The sequence below is a fragment of the Penaeus monodon genome, chromosome 42, assembly GCF_015228065.2.
Source record: "Penaeus monodon isolate SGIC_2016 chromosome 42, NSTDA_Pmon_1, whole genome shotgun sequence".
Taxonomy (NCBI): Eukaryota; Metazoa; Arthropoda; class Malacostraca; order Decapoda; family Penaeidae; genus Penaeus; species Penaeus monodon.
This window is the reverse complement of record NC_051427.1, coordinates 6,669,191-6,684,190: the sequence shown is the minus strand read 5'-3', so window position 1 is coordinate 6,684,190 and position 15,000 is coordinate 6,669,191. Positions and strand designations below refer to the sequence as shown.

At 40.9% G+C, this 15,000-nt stretch overlaps 1 protein-coding gene across 1 annotated transcript in view; it reads left to right on the top strand.

The window, feature by feature from the left end:
* The first annotated feature begins 1,699 nt into the window (after positions 1-1,699).
* The window catches only part of LOC119598972, a 30,261-nt gene continuing 16,960 nt past the window's right edge, over positions 1,700-15,000 (top strand). The window contains exon 1 of the mRNA XM_037948705.1: positions 1,700-1,810. The gene's annotated coding sequence lies outside the window, so the exon portion shown is untranslated. The remainder of the gene's footprint in view (positions 1,811-15,000) is intronic.

Below are 15,000 nucleotides of genomic sequence, written 5' to 3'. Positions count from 1 at the left end.
GATTCATTGATTGTTGAGTGAGGGAGAGGCTATGTAAGAAAGAGAGAGGGGGAGGGAGAGGAGAGAGAGAGAGAGAGAGAGAGAGAGAGAGAGAGAGAGAGAGGAGATGAGAGGAGAGGAGAGGAGAGAGGAGAGAAGAGAGAGAGAGAGAGAGAGAGAGAGAGAGAAAGGAGAAGAAAGAGAGAGAGAAAGGAGAAGAAAGAAGGAAGAGAAGAGAAGAGAAAGAAGAAGGAGGAGAGAGAGAAAGAGAAGAGAAGAGAGAAAAGAAGAAAGAAAAGAAAAGAGAGAGAGAGAGAGAGAGAGAGAGAGAGAGAGAGAGAGAGAGAGAGAAATAAGGAAGAGAATATTAAAGTCAAAAAAATGAAAGACGGAAAAGTGATACATTTACATCTATAAAGATTGATCAACAGCGAGATATGGACTAAGGTTCCGTATAGAAAAAATAAATAAATAAAAATAAAAAAAACAATATAAATGTATGACAAGGTCTAATATACAGTAATATGCATAATGTGCGAATAACAGGATTCAAAGTACTGAATAGAACTTAACGACTCGAGTGACACACGGATAGCAATGAAACTATGAATGTTTTTACTAATACATCCTTGTGAACATTTATTCCAGCATTGTCCTCGTAGAAGCTTTTATCTTGTTTTACAGTAGTTTCTATCGACGTAATAAGATTATAAGTATGGAAGGAAAAAATGCAGCATTTATACAGAAGACGAAAGACTTATTCGAAAGATTTATCCAGAAATTTCCGTCCAGCGTAATGAAGTTACGCGCATGGTACTTACCCAGAGAGTTTTTGATTAACCTCAACGTATTCCGGCCAAACGCTTTTGAAAATGCGATGATCTGCGTCTAATTGAAATGGCACAGTATTAAGGTAGCCAAGGAGATTCTCATGTTTTATTTCTTGTTCGGGGATACACACAACGAGCCTCTGCAGTCTAGGTCTAGGCTGGATACAAGTTTTGGAGTTATGAAGAATGCGTCTACTTATGCCTTACTTACGGGGCCTGAATGAAAAAAAAAAAAAAAAAAAAAAAAAAAAAAAAAAAAAAAAAAAAAAATCCAATAGCGATGCCGGACAGTCTATATTGAAAGGACAGCAGAGCCCTAGACTTCCATAGCGTAAACCATCCTCATGCTTCATTTGGTTTTCGCCTGTATGGTAATGTAACATAAAGGCGAGACTGTTTATTCCACACCGACGTGGCTATGCTTGTATCGCTTTATGGTCTTTGGAAATATACTTGCCAGATTTCTGAAAAAAAAAATCTTCGAGATTCTACAAAATCTAAACTGTCCAAAACGGTTTCTGATGTTTTGGACAATTTATACGCGTGTCTAATATATTAATAACGAAAGCACCAGCTGAATTCATTGCAAACGAATCGGATAATTGGATAATTATATCGAATTCAACAATTTCTGTGTACTACGAGTATAGCTTTCAAAAACGACAACGTAGGGTACAAGAAAACGCAGTGATGTGCCTCTTTCTCCCGTCAATTTTATATTTACAAATTAATCCAGCACATAAATTTCAGAGAATCCAATATAACGAACCCAAACATTCCTCCTTTACATTATATTTATTTTTTTTCGGAAGCTATTTTTTTTTTCGAAATCAGTTACAGAAAAATGCGTTTAAATTCCTTGTTCCGAACTCTTACACATTTCGAAGCTTCGGACCTCGACTCGAACATGACAGCGCGTCCCAAAACCGGCGAGGCAGCACTACTGGGATAGCAATTGAAGGAGGCGGAAGGCTTGTGTATACGGCGGCGCTCAATGCACGGTAGGCTTCGAGGCTGATTAATACCGCTCCCACAGTCACTAGTTTCCATATTTACTGGTTTTAATAATGTTGTTGTTTTCTCATGGTCGTTGCTGTATGTGTATATATTTTTTTATGAATACGATATTATGTGTTGTTTTCAAAATGGGAATGCAGCATTTAACGGAATAGGAACTGGATGGAAGGCAAGAGTAAAATTTGTTAACGCACCAAAGAGGCTTGAAGAAAATAGATACTTGATAATTCCGTACAATTCCAGAATAAATATGCCTGTCACTTCTAGGGCAATTTTAAAATGGCTGATTTCTAATGCATTCGTGAAAGTGTTATAGCTTTAGTCTGTAGATGCTGGTAAAATTATTAAAACAAAGCGGACGCCGGTTATGATGTTGGTATGGTTAAGAGTAAATGTTACCGAGAGCGACGCACCCTCTCAGAGACTAAGTTCCAAAATTGGATTTTTTGTATCTTTCCTCTACCCCACGATCTTGGGGGATGCGTGGGGAATCGGGGGTTGAAGGGGGGGAGGATAATGCATAGCACTGGGTGCCCATAGGAAGCTGCAGAAATCGAAGAAAGTGATTTATGAAACGTTAAAAAGTCGATTTTTCGAAAACCCGAGCCAAACATTGTCCGACGAACGAAGTAAACAAGCACAAAAAGCGGTAAAAACCGGCAATTGAAACTCTACGGACGCCCCTCGCCATCTTTGAAACTCTACGGACCGGCGCGCCAAATTTCGAAAAAAAACTCTACGGGGATAAAACCCGTCGCTCGGTAAAAAAAAAAAAAAAAAAATCTACGGGGTTTCACATAATTCACTTCCCCTGTGGTAATCGTACAATGCGACCTAACCAATAAACCAACCTAACCTTAACCCTGTGGGATTTATACACTACGATCTATATATTCCCTAGCCAGGGGGCTCTGCCCCCTGGACCCCCTGTGGTAATAAATACACCTATAAGGACCCCTATTTCTTACCACTTCGTGCCAAGAGACCTCTATTTCGTTACAAAAAATAATTGCCACATACCGTCAGTGTGGGGGGTTACAGACGAGCAGCGGCGAGGAGGAACTGATGGAATCTTTTTTCTTCAGGGTGGGCCATCATAAAGATGGCCCTAGCCAAATACCCAATTTGGTATTTCCTCCTGCCGAAGCGGGGCATTTTGGCTTTTGCCTCCCTCCATTTACGCTCGATCGTATTGATGTGCGCCTTAGTGTCAGGGTCAACAAAATTGTAAGAATGATTCAGTTAAATGTTGATAGCCCTCTTTTGCAAGACAGTTGTATGCCTTCCAACAATCACTAATGACCGTTGTCCCTGGGTGGATACGCTCTTCAATTATTTTAAGCAAAATAAGATCGTAACGCGTCTGCACAGGTACGAAAAAGAATTTCCTACTTTTGCCGCATACTCCAAAAACCCACTTACCTTCAATGAGTCGACCAACGTTATATTTTCTTTTACCAAATTTACTCTCAATTTCAACAAATTTCCCATGGCCCTCCTATCTGGTCTGACTCATTATTTAAACACCAAGAAATTAAAACCTTCCGACAGAAGCTTGCCCAATCACAGTCTTGTTTGGAAACTGTAAGTCGCTCCGTGCAGATTCGTAGGAAAAGGCCTCTTGCATACAAATTGACGAATTTTAAGTTATTCTCAAAATCGAGCTTACTGTTATCAAACCAGGTGTATAAAAGTGATTTTTTGAAATTGCATCTGTTCTATTATTTACTTTGATTTGTCGCACCGAAAATAATTTTCATTTTCCAGGCGACAGTTTTCACCGCACTTGCGACATGCACAAGATTTTAATATTAGGTTGTGCGACCGGCACAGATCGAGCAAGAGGTCGGCCTGGCCGCCGTAATTTTGCCAAAATTGCCCGTACCTACCATAAATTACATCTATCAGTAAAATTGTAATGATATTTGATGATAAAATAGACACAATGCAAGTACAAAATATTTAGATATAAAACAACTTATCCCATGTCACACTGACTAGAGAAATTTGAGTTTCCGGCCATGTCAACGGCTCAATGGAGCAAGTCATTGAGAGTGTATTGTTCTGATATATGAAGCAATTACGGTAAACAAGCAGTAGTATTGTTAAATAAGAATGTATAATAGAAATAAGGAAAAACTACATAAAATCTCAATTACATTTGAGAAAGCACCCAAAAAGATGTAGTAGCATCAAAAAACGAAAGGAAGGGTAAATAGGAATGAAAAAATAATGATGAAAATTAATGACAAATTGGAAATGATTTCCATGGTTGTCAACAGAAAACGCGATCATTATAGAAAATGGATGAATAGAAAATGAATAAAATGGAGCTATAGAAAACGAAACATTATGGCCTTTGTGAGGGTACTGTGGACCTTATCTCTGATCGGTGACATGCAAAATCTTCTGGTAAAGAATGAGGCCGCTACAGATTTATTTTTGTTTCCAACTCTATTTTTATGCTCTACAAGATGGCAGTGTCCATTTTTCTCTATCGCAGTGCGTCGCTCACGGTAACTTTACAGAACACATAATTATATAAAAAAAAAATGAATGAAATTCATTCGAAAAAAGCACTGGTAATTACAAAATCTTTCTCACAAGCGCAAAGTAATGCGCAAAACATTTGTTTTGGTCCTCGCAAGATAAACATGGTGACTAAAAATGCTGAGTTGATTTTCTCTTCTGTCCTGTATCTCCCTTATTTTAGATTTATGCACCTTTTGCCATAAATGAAACGTCTTAGTTTTCATCAAGGTAACCACTCCATACTTTTTTTTTTTTTTTTTTAACTTTTTAGCCTGAATGTCCTTTTCCCTACCTTCTATTCTCTAGACAGGGAGGGTCATGGCCCCCCTGTACCCCCCTCCTTATTAGGACTTCGTTCCAAGAGACCTCTACTTCGTTATAAAAAATATTTGCGACATACTGTTAGTGTGGAGGGTACAGATAAACTGCGCTAGGAGGAACTGATGGAACCGGTTTGTTTGCTTCTGGGGAAGCCATCATGAAAATGGCCTTTGCTAAATACCCAACGAAATGTTTCCTCCTGCCCAATCAGGGCACTTTGGCCTCCCTCAATTTACGTTCGATCATATTGGTGTGCGTTTAAGTGTCAGGGTCCCTTGTAAATGGTGCATCAGCCTCATCTAAGAGGTGCCACTGATAGTTAATTTCGGTTTTATGGCTTAATTTAAGGGAGCACCTGTGTATGGATAATGAGACTATCAAGAGAAGTCCTCACACCATTTATTGAGGAGAGATGAGGCTACCCCTATCTGGAAGTGGGTGGGGTATTATACTGCATGTTTTGCCTTTAATCTTGCTTATTCCTTCCATACCTTACTCATGGGTGTCATGGAATAGATTGGAATAGATTGATTCAGCCCAGGCATAAAATCTTTCCTCCTCAATCTTATCATTGATCTTTTTACTATACACAAGATCCCCAGCCAAGTACGGGTTTTCCCCAAGCATCGTAGTTGACTCACCGTAGATCGTATAAGCCTTCTAAGAAGTTTCTCAGGGTCTTTGTTCAGTTGTGCGTGTCTACCTCTGGTGGATAAAGATCCGTGCTTGGCAGAGGTTTTAGGTTGTAGTTGAGTAATGATATTGACAAATTGAGTTTCATTGAAGTGATCCAGGCTGGTAGGAGTATAGTCTTCATACCAGCAGGCAATTCTTTCAATGAATTCATCACATTTAGTAGCAAGGTGGTGCCGAAGGTGTGGCTGGGTTGGGGCTCCATTTGTAAAAAGTTGTACTTAATGACCAGTGATCACTAAGAGTGGAATGACTTCTGCAGTGCTTGGTAGTGTGCTGATTGTATAGAGCTGTATAGTCCAATTTGCCTCCCAAATAATGAGTTTTTTTCGAGGGGGCATAATAGGTGTATGGGTCACTAATATTTTGGAGAGTCATAATAAACATTACCGTTTTTGCCAATGTTATTTCCCTCGGAGCCTAGGATAGGATGACGAGCATTAAAATCTCCCCACAATAAGACAGTATCACTGTGTATCATGTAGTCTGGAGGTTTAGGTACCACCTCACTATCATGTGGATTATATACATTAATGAAGATAGATTTACCGTCAAGAAATTTAATATATGTTCAACACAAATGTTGTCACGATTGTCATTAATGACAATGAGTTCTTTATGTAGAAGGATTAGCAATATTTGGTCTCATAATGTGTATCCCGCAATTTTTGCATAACGAGCGTTAGTTCTAACTTCCTGAAGGCAACACACGTCTACATTTTCGGTGTGAAGGTACGGGGAGAGAGTTGCTTTGCGTTTCTGTAAACTGTTTATATTCCAGGTAATACATTTTAAGAGATTACTTGGAGACATTGATTACTTGACCGTTTCAAAGACCCACTACAGGGTGACGCTGTTGTTGATCGAGGAGTAATGTGAGCATCCTTTCCTGAAGTTGAGATTGTTGAACTATTTGTTGTTGCATCATGAACATCTGTTCCATCTGCAGAAGTAGCATTTGTAGCATATTCTTAATTTCTCCGTTGGACTCTTGTTTGTCTTGCTGCAGTGAAGGCTGAGCTGTAACTGATGCTAAAGCTAGTGCAGCAGATGGTGCTAGGGTCGGTACTGCAGCTGGTGTCGAAGCTGGTGCAGAAGCTGATGGAGCATATGGTGTTAAGCAAAGACTATATACTAAAGGAAGATAGGAAGGCTTGGCCAAATAGCGCTTAATGAGTGTGCGAAGAAAAAAATGCCAAATGTTTCCATATTTAGCGCGTAGCGCCATCTATTGAGCGAGCGGTTAAACATTCAGGGGGATAAATGATTATTAATATTTATATCCCATTGTTATTATTTGTAATTTTTGATTGCTACTACATTTTGAGATTTGTTAGATTTTAAATAACTAAACAGCAATATTCGAAATACCCAGAAATGTCCATGTTTCTCGGTTCAAAATGTATTCAAGAACATGTGCCAATTCTCTTACAAATGAACTAACTTTCAGACATCTTTAAGCAGCAGTCATATGTTTAATTGTCACATTTTTTTATTTTTACAATGTTATGCATCTTCATCATTAGATTAAAAATAATCTAAAGCTTAATTTGTTTGATTGATTATAGCTGTAATGTGTGGATATATATTTGATCATTGTATAAAGTATACTGCATTATGGAGATAGATAATAAAACACACTTGCATTTTTAAATTTATTGAAGCAGATATATAATATGCATTCATTTATACTTAAGCAATATATGGAAAGGTCTCATGATTATTATATGCAATGCTTTGCACATAAATAAACACAAGAGAAGCGAAAAAAACATTAATTACATGCAAATAAACCTCTAATAAGTAAATAAATATATTTACATACGTATTTATTTATTTATAAGTGTGTGTGTGTGTGTGTGTGTGTGTGTGTGTGTGTGTGTGTGTGGTGTGTGTGTGTGTGTGTGTGTGTGTGTGTGTGTGTGTGTGTGTGTGTCTATTTTGTATAGACACGCACGCACGCACGCGCACACACAAGCATACATATATCTTTATATCGTTACAATTTATTATACATTTTAAAATCACTAACCTGTTTGTATAGGGTCAACATCTGATTTTGTGTTGCAAGCAGAACCTGTAATGCACAGTAAACACAGGGCTTGCATACAAATGAGTAGGTCGCTCTGATAAAATGCCAATTGTCAAGACCTACATTCTTATATTAATTTTACAAGGAAAATTTAATTATTACATAGTTTTAGAGGTACAAGAATAGGCCATTTGTATATAAATACTATACACAATTTTCAAGTTATGCACTATAGTATTAATATCATATCAATTATTTCTTCTATATCTTACTCTTAACTGGCCTGTACATGACAAACTACAGGAATAGATATGGAGGACAATGAATAGTATGCTATTGGATATATCAAATTGTCTGATAATATACTGCACGAGATAGACCCCCCCCCCCTGAAGTATCTCCAGAGTGTAATTCGTGTAACTAAGTTATAAGATGATGAATATTTGAAAAACCAGGTTTATCAGTTTTTATACAGTAATGAATAAACACAATTAAAACGGATAACACAAACCTTCGATATTATGATCTGGGCATGCATTATGGCAAACTGTGTCAGATGCTGGATGAGGATAATTCTTTATTGAAAAATGCCTGCTGCCACACGATAACTTGAATTTAGTTTTATTGGCGTCGTTTGCATCAACTCTTTGATTTTTTTTAATGGCATTCGTCCATATCAAGCATCAACATATAAAATATATATACAAGACAATATCATGATATGCCATCATATTCCACTTTTATGAAATAACATATTAATGTTAGTTTTGACGTATGAATAACTTGACGATACTTTATATTTATTAGAAAAAAAATGCATTGACCATTGTAAGCAGCTTAACAGGTTCCCTTGACCCCTTGTCTACTTATATCCTCCATGTGTGCTACATGCAGGTTTTAAGGACATACTGATTTTGCCATACTGAATATGCTCACCGTTGTTTATCCTTAGGGAACCTATGAAACACTAAATATTTATCGGTTTCTTTTCTTTTCGAGCATATAACACACATGTGATTTATTTGCTATAGGCGCCATTCTCAGTTTGAAGTTTGTGTCAAATGCAAAATGTAAACAGACGAAATACGATGTGCCTACAACGTCATCTATACCCTAAGCAGCCGAACTATTGTGTTTTTAATAGCGAGTTGCCAATGACTATTATAACCCCTATTTCGAGCCTTCCTATCTTTAGTATATAGTCTTTGGTTGGACAAACCCCCTGCCACGAACTTTTTTTAGCAGGAGACCGTTTCCGAATGTTTCCATAAGGCAGTTTTTCGGACATCACTGTGGCGTATAGACTCAAAGTCCAGGTAAAGAATGTGCTTCGTTCCTTTTCGAGGTCAAAGCAGGGTTGACAAGCATGTTGTTTGCCACTGTTTGAGGTTCAACACACCTTAGTCGTCCTCTCACCGAGCACTCGAATTTGCGTGCCAACTCAGGTTCTGAGATGAGCTCCAATACGGCTTTTGTCATCTTCAAAAATGTCACAGGTGTATCCAGACAGGCTAACGTAATTTACCATGTCGAGATCATACTTTTTGACAAGAGTACACCTCCACTAGCTAAGCACGTCAGCCAGCAGACCCACAGTCACACGAAGGTAAGTCTGCATAATCTCCGAGTGTGCGACATTCAGCAGCTTCCCATACTTTAAGGGCGTTGTCGTATTCCTCTGTGACGGTTCCCCCCGCGAGAGAACTATAAAAATGTTCTATCAAAGGGGGGGGGGGGAGTATCTTCGAGCTGCTTCAGGTCGTCCAGGTACTCATAAGGGAATATACCTTTCCCTGTCAGGAATTATCTCTGGGCTTCAATCGATAGGTGTTGCACGAGTTGGGTTGAGTATTTCAACAGGCGTCTGCTCTCGATGTGCATCTTGGCGAGGGAGCTCAAGCTGGCGCTGATAAATGCCATGCTATCAATTTCAGGAATTTCAGATTATTAATTTCCGTGGTGTTATCGGAGTCCTTGTTTCACAAGAACGTTTATGTTCATATCAGCTTGCATCTCTTTGAGCAACAACCTGAGATCGCACGAATGTTTGTGTGCTATGAACGGCATTTTGGTGGGGTGGTTCCTCATTTGAATATTACACCGCGTGCAGTATGCAATGTAATTATGTCGTGGTTTCATGTGGTCGTGGTGGTGTCTGTGCTTCTGCTGGTGATTAGGAAACTTCTGGCCGCACCTTTTGCATGGCCGCACCTTTTGCATGTCCCCGTCATGTGGAGAGGGTAGTAGTTCATATATTTTTTTAACAATATCCATCTCTTCTGTCGATGACAGTGTACCCGTAGGCGAAAGCCTTGTGTTGTGATATGCACCTGTTTCCTGCGTTTTTGTACGCCTCGAAGTCGTAAATGCAGATGTGTGATGGGCTGTAGGCTTTTCCATAGTTGGTAAAGGAAAGCTTGCTCCCGGGCAGAGGGTACGTTATCTGCACGGGTGATTTGCACTCTGTCATGTGGTTATCAGCTAGCACCTAGTTTGAGAAAGTCGAGAAACACTTGCAGCAGAAGTGTTTGCTCATGTTCTTGCAAGTAAAAGCGTCTACATATCTGAAGTAGGTGAAGAGGCACGTGTGTTCATTTTCAAGTAAAAGCAGATGTAGGAGCAATCGTTTCTTGTCTCTTCCTCTCCGCACTTGGGTAAGGAAGTAGTTATCTTCTCGAGATGCAAACGACTTTTGCAGGCAGAAAACAGATTTTCCCTCTCCAATTCTCCCAGTGTTTCCCAGCTGGTGGAGATACTTGATATATCGTGTGCATTTGGCCTGGGTATCAACCTCTCTTGTAGGGCCTCTTCCTGCATTTTCCAGCTGTTAGCATTTTTCCGGCGGCAAGGGATCTTATGATGCAGTCTGTCCCCCTCCGATAGGGTTAAAGATGTCTCTCCTCCCTCTGGCATTTTCTGGGTAGGGTATGTATCTCTTTATGGCTTGAGGGACAAGAATTTGCGATATTGTGATGTTAGCCTGGCATCCACCTTCTCGCTCCATCCGCACACAGTTCTGCGTTCCTTTTCAGAAGTAATAACATAGCTATGCAGGGTTACATTTTTTTCTCTTGCATCTCCCTTCGCGAGGCCTGTTCTGGTGAGGATGAATGTAAATCCTGTAAACAGCTTGATAGCGGGAGGAGGGCATCCGACAATGCAACAATGAGTTTGGAGAATTTCTGCGAAGGTATTCAGCGGGATCTGGCTGGTCGCAATTAGGGATGCTAAAGCCCTGCCTTAAGCATGCTCTCCGGAAGAGTTCATTCCGAGAAATAATGTGCGGCTTCATTGTGTCGGCGTCGTCGTTGTCGTCGATGCAGTCTTCACTATCTTCACTGTTACTATATCAGAGCTTAATTCCTGTTGTGAACTCGTTCATGCTGATAATGGGAAGGGCCGGGCTGCGGTTTGGGGGTTCTATGGCGAGGGCGTGAGAGACCTGGCTGGGGTAACGGTGCTCTTTGAGTCGCTTTCTCCAGTATAGTCTGTTTGGATTGACAGGTGAGAAGGTTTGGTTGCAGCAGAGCTCCGTCAACTTCGAGTTGGTGGAGCTCCAGACAGTCCAGGGCGTGCATTCCCTTCAGTAAAGAAATCTATACCATTATTATAAAGAATGAGAAACGATATTGCTATTAATAACGTTAATATAGACATTGCAAGGTAAGCAGTCAAAACAAGGAGGATTTGTGGAAGGATCTTAGCACCTTTGGATGCCTTTCCTGCACCAACTGTAAGAATTCAGACAAAAAGTTGATAGGATTATATTACGTTGATTTCGCAATTAGATAAATTATTAAAACATAGCACCATGCATTATTAAATAACAGGAGGCAGCTTTGTTTACTCATTGGCCTGCCATCCATAATATAAATGCGAATGACTATAATGATTTTACCGAATTCTTAAATGCAATTTGACTCCCAGGAGGAGGGTATTTAACAATCTTCTACATTTGAAATGATGCGAGGCAAGTGCAACAAGTGTAAGCGATACAAAAGATGGCCTTGGGCGGGTCAAAGAAAGGGTCCTTAGCTTGCTGGTTTATTGTTGAGGGTAGATGTGACCCCCCAAGAGGCCCCCGTGTCCCCGGGTGTAGGACGAGGTGGTGGAGCTGGACCCTGTGTGGCTTGGCCTGTCTGCCGTGTCTCTCCTCTACCTTACGTCCGTGTCCTTTTATGCGGCGGTTCCCTTCGAGGGCGGATGTTTATCCCTGTGTGAAAAAAAGCCGGGCGACATCTGCGTCCTGCCCTAGGAGAAGGGCAGCTGCTTGGACGGGGGTGTGAAGTGTATCATCCGGTCTTGCTACGTATTGTTGACAACAAGTACTTTTTGATAGAAGTACTTGTAATGTTTGTTTAATGACGAAAGAAGGACCATGTCAATATCTTTTACCGGTTTTCCACAAATGAAATGTAATACTACTAGTCACTGTTTGCCACACTTTTTTGCAAGGTGTATATGCATATACTATTGTTTTTGATTTTCTAATTTGCTTAAAAATTCCAGGTACACTTACAGTATAATGACTTCTGTTAAAAACAATGATAAAGCTTTATCCGTCTAGCCACCGGTTACTTGATGTCTCTTGAATAAACTTAGACCTGCATTCATAAGTGCCGTGCTGTTAAAGAATTCCAGGATTAGTTTTATGCTGTAATGATATTCAGAAGGATTTTGATTTGTCAGATTTTTTTTTTTTTAGCACCATCCCGAGGTTGTAGGAGTGGTTATGAACCAAGCATGGCATTGTTGTGCAATAGTTTTCTTCATTTGGAAGTTTCAGTGAATGCAATAGGCTCCTACTTAATTTAGGTGATCTTTTTTGTGGTTGTGATGTCTGTGATCTTGTTGCGTAGGAAAGGTTTGATTGTATAGGTAATAATATTTTACTTTATTAAATGCGGCATCTTAATTGGAGATAGGTATATGGCATGCTTTGTCTCCCCCCCCCCCCCACATTTGGAGAGATTTTCAAGAAGTGCATAGCAGTGATATAGGTTGCGAGTAGAACAACGAAGGGAAGTACAAGAAAACACACGAAGGCCTTTTCGCATTTATTGCGGTCAGGTCACGTCGGTAATCAGGTGTGCGACGACCTAGGCTAGTTCGTGGCTCCCTGTTGCGGTGTTGAAGTTGTTAGTTGTGTGTATGAACGCCGCTTCTACCATCTTCCTTTGTCGTGGGGGCAGACCTTGTTTAATAATGGAGGCCTGGGACCACTTGGGGAGATGGCCGTCAGAGTCGACGTGAACAACGAAGGCGCTCCTCTTGTGTCGTCGGAGGGCGCTGCGGTGCTGGTCGATACGTTGTTCATGGAGGCCACATCCTGTCTCACCTATGTATACCTTATCGCAGCCAACACAAGGTATACTATACACCAGGCTGCGTGTTGTGGTCTGATCTCTTTTCCCTGACGATGTCTCCGATCTTCTTGCCAGAGGTGGTAGTTATCTTCATAGTGTGGCCCACCAGGGCCTCTAGATGTTCTGCCAGCTGTGAGTGAGGGATGATAATTCTGTATTGGTCTGTGTGGCGTCCCCTCTTGATCTGGTCATGATCTTTTCCGCTTTGCGTCGAAGGTGGCTGAGCAAGGCGCGAGGGTAACGGAGGCGCTGGAATGTGTTGCTGATGTGCTGCATTTCCTCCTCCAGGAACTCCGGGTTGCAGATTCTAAGTGCTCAGAGGAAGAAACCAATGACCACGCCTACTTTGGTTCGACTGTTGTGGGCAGAGAAATAATGTATGAAATCATCTTTGTTAGTGGGCTTTCTGTATACAGAGAACACCGGGCCGTTAGGTCTTCTATGGATTAGGGTGTCGAGGAAAGGAAGCTGTTCATTCTTCTCCTCTTCGGTGGTGAACTGTATGGAGGGGTGTAATGCATTTAGTCTGTGGAGGAGTTCTTGAAGGTTCGTTCTGGTTGGTACTACAGCAAGGATGTCATCTACGTAACGAAGTCAGACAACATTATTCCCCACGATGTTCCGGTAGTGGTCAGCCTCGAGGGTTTCCATAAACAGTTGGGCAAGGACTACTGACAGAGGTGAGCCCATAGCAAGTCCTTGGATTTGCTCGTACTCACGTCTTCGGAATTCGAACGGGCCAAACTCCACGCAAAGGCGGTATGCTATAAACCTGGGTGCGAGGTCTGTTGTGGTCTGATCTCTTTTCCCTGACGACGTCTCCGATCTTCTTGCCAGAGGTGGTAGTTATCTTCATAGTGTGGCCCACCAGGGCCTCTAGATGTTCTGCCAGCTGTGAGTGAGAGATGATAATTCTGTCTTGTTCTGTGTGGTGTCCCCTCTTGATCTGGTCATGATCTTTTCCGCTTTGCGTCGAAGGTGGCTGAGCAAGGTGCGAGGGTAACGGAGGCGCTGGAATGTGTTGCTGACATGTTTTTTAGTCCAGGAGCTTGGGAGGATTCCTTGTGATAGGCTGAGTCTATACAGGTGTATAGTGGGTTGTCTGGTACCTGAGCAATGTGGCAAAAGGACGCTTTAAGTAATGCCAACCTCGCCAAGGGAGGTTCTCTTACCTATCAGAGAGGCATTACTCAGTTTCCACTCGGTTATTTCGGAAAAGTCCGAGGGGTCAATAGCAGCACAGACTACCATATTAAAATTTCTATTAATTTTCGAATTTACATTTTATCCCTTGTGGAGGCGAGTTTAACTGAATTCCTGCCTCACTGTTCTGGCAGCATATTAGCCTGTTTTTGTGGACTGTCAGCCTGTTAATTTTTTTCCACATCAGCCACAGAAATTTGACTACTGACTTAAGAATTGTTTCCAGTGTTTACTATGAAGTTTTATTTCTCCAAATTCCTTGTTGGCTTTAAGAAAATGCGGAAGATTATCTTTTATTATCTCTTTGTAACAGCAAGATCCTTGACCCATTTGTTCCTTGGCCAGAGTTGGGTCTTTGATCCACCTCGCTGCTTTTGAGGCATGCACCGAGTTGCATGCCTCATGTGTTATACTAGTCACTGACAACTTTGATTAGATCCTGATATAACGCCTATGAAATAACTATGAAATTTTTTTCAAGTTATTTCATAGGTGTTATATCAGTCATGGACCCATGCCCTGAAGTGATGCTTCAAGCCCTGGTGGAATAATTATTGAGATTCTCGGTGATTTAGGGCCCGAGTCGCTGTCTACAGTATAGTCTGTTTGGATTGCAAAGTGGTCACTTATTCACTCTCATACCAATCAAGTACAGACCTTACCATGAACTAATTTTTTGCCAGCTATGTAATCTAACCTGCCACCTTCCAAACGAGTCTCTACTTCTGTCATATATACTGTCAGTGATCTATTGATGAAATGCTTGAATTCTGCCCCATTACTATTACGTTGGTTGTCTCCAAAGTGTGGATGCCTTGCATTGGAGTCGCCCATGCATAACGTGCCTTGGTCGTGAAAAGTAAGGGGAGAATAGCCAGAAATGATGAGTAATTGGCATGTGTAAGCTGACCCTTACTTCGAAGTGCTCGAAGTAAAGGTCAGTTAAAAATATCCATAGGCAGTTTGGGTTTTTAAATGACTTAACTAATTTGTGTCAGTGTTTACCTTCACATTGTCAAAATCCATT